Here is a 2,500-nt window from a genome sequence, read left to right as displayed (position 1 = left end):
TATTGATTTTATTTTTGACATAATTGATAAATCAAATAAATAAAGAAACGACTTCTTACCCTTTTTCAAAGGTCACCGATCTATGATGTCGTAGGAACTTACTTACCTTTATGACTAAAGGAGGGGTTCTATTTCTGTAGAACAAATCAAGAAAGGAACTCTTACTTTTTTATATCATTTACATATACAATAGGATCCGGATATTGATCCAAGTTATCTAATTATTCTTTGTTTTGTAGTACAATACTTTACTGGATTTCACTTCATTTATAATATTTATCATTTAGTTTTCATTTAAGTTTATGAAATTTAAATAAAATAAAATGTTTATGAAATTTAAATAAAATAAAATAAGGAGTCTTTATGTCGCGTTACAGAGGGCCTCGTTTCAAAAAAATACGCCGTCTGGGGGCTTTACCGGGACTAACTAGTAAAAGGCCCAAAACCGGAAACGATCTTAAAAACCAATCGCGTTCCGGTAAAAAATCTCAATATCGTATTCGTTTAGAAGAAAAACAAAAATTGCGTTTTCATTATGGTCTTACAGAACGACAATTACTTAAATACGTTCGTATCGCCGGAAAAGCCAAAGGATCAACGGGTCAAGTTTTACTACAATTACTTGAAATGCGTTTGGATAACATCCTTTTTCGATTGGGTATGGCTTCGACTATTCCTCAAGCCCGACAATTAGTTAATCATAGACATATTTTAGTTAATGGTTCTATAGTGGATATACCAAGTTATCGGTGCAAACCCCGAGATATTATTACAGCAAAAGATGAAAAAAAATCGAGAACACTGATTCAAAATTATCTTGATTCATCCCCCCCTCAGGAATTGCCAAAACATTTGACTCTTCAGCCATTGCAATATAAAGGATTAGTCAATCAAATAATAGATAGTAAATGGGTCAGTTTAAAAATAAATGAATTGCTCGTTGTAGAATATTATTCTCGTCAGACTTAAACCTAACTAAAAAACAAGGGTTCGGACAATTTCGTCCTCCCCTTCGCCGAAGTCTAAGTAAAGAGACCGAAGGAAAGTAAGGTTTTGATCCGGAAATTTTTCTATCATTCATCTATCATTGATCGGTAGGGGGATTTTCATCTCTTGTGCATTCTTTCCAGTCTTTTCGTTTCCGTACCACAAAAATTCGAAATAAAGAATCCATAAAGGTCTAACCGTTGGAATAATAGTATCGATTGTTATTTGATTTGATACATTGTGGTCAGTAACATTGTTGAATTAGTACGGAAAGAGAGGGATTCGAACCCTCGGTAAACAAAAGCCTACATAGCAGTTCCAATGCTACGCCTTCAACCACTCGGCCATCTCTCCTACAGAATGATTATGGCCCAGAAACCGAGTTAATAGTGAGTCATTAATATTCAATTTTTTTTTTGATAGGCACGTCCAACCAATTCTAACTATACAAATAATTTTTTTTTAACTATGTTTAATGGATACTTTTAGCTCATGATTCTATTTAGTTTTTTAAACTATGATTCCTTTTTTCTAAAAATTCGACTTTTACAGTTTTCGATTTTTCACCAACAACTGTTTATCCCATACATATATCTAGTCACAAGTTATGAATCATAGAATGATTATTCGATTCTTTTTGCTCTTTTTTGTATCATAATTCAATCAAAAAACTTCTAGAATTACCCCAGTCAGATAAATAAAATTCTTTTTTTCTTCAACTTCGCTGAAATCAGAATAGTTCTCTTCATTCTGATCCTACTACATTTGGATGAAATTTAACCGGATTGAAATATTTCTTCTCTTTTATTGATTCCTGTGAAATCAAAAAGAAACAATTTTAATATCGAGTGGGATTTTTTAATGAATCCGTTTTTATGTTATTTCGTACTATGCAATTCCTTTGTTTGTGGGATCATTTTCTCACGAGAGGTAATTAAAAGAAATTATAGAATGGGGTTGTTACCGATGCCTAGATCTGGTGGGATAAATGGAAATTTTATCGATAAGACCTTTTCAATTGTAGCCAATATCTTATTACGAATAATTCCGACAACTTCCGGGGAAAAAGAGGCATTCACCTATTACAGAGATGGTGCGATTTGATTTTTTTTTTTTTCAATTTTCTTTACCGCTCTCCGTCTTAGTAGAAAGACACAGTATTCGGGATAGAAAGAAAACAATAATTGAAATAAATCTACGCTTCTTGGAGGTGCAATTTGAAAATCAAAAAATTCCTTCTGTCGTGTATCCCCGATTAATGTAACCTTAGATGCTAGAATTGTCGATTCTAGTATTAAGCGAAAGGTGTAACCTATGGATTAAGTCAACCCTACTCCACTAGTAAAAATATTCACTAGTAAAAATAGGTAGCAGAGGGGAAGAAGCACTACACCTAGGAATCAACAACACGAAAACTTTGTTATAAATTATACCTTTTCCTTATCGGGATCGGAACTTAGAAAAATGGTTGGGACAACAAACATCCATCTCGTTTGTATTTTGGATACCTGTA

At 33.0% G+C, this 2,500-nt stretch overlaps 1 non-coding gene across 1 annotated transcript; it reads right to left on the bottom strand.

Moving 5' to 3' along the window:
• Nucleotides 1-1,254: 1,254 nt before the first annotated feature.
• On the bottom strand, nucleotides 1,255-1,341 carry TRNAS-GGA (transfer RNA serine (anticodon GGA)). The gene has a single exon. It is a non-coding gene; the product is annotated as a tRNA-Ser (tRNA).
• Nucleotides 1,342-2,500: the final 1,159 nt, after the last annotated feature.

The sequence above is a fragment of the Cucumis melo genome, unplaced genomic scaffold, assembly GCF_025177605.1.
Source record: "Cucumis melo cultivar AY unplaced genomic scaffold, USDA_Cmelo_AY_1.0 utg000601l, whole genome shotgun sequence".
NCBI classification, from domain to species: Eukaryota; Viridiplantae; Streptophyta; class Magnoliopsida; order Cucurbitales; family Cucurbitaceae; genus Cucumis; species Cucumis melo.
This window is presented reverse-complemented; position numbering and strand designations above follow the sequence as displayed.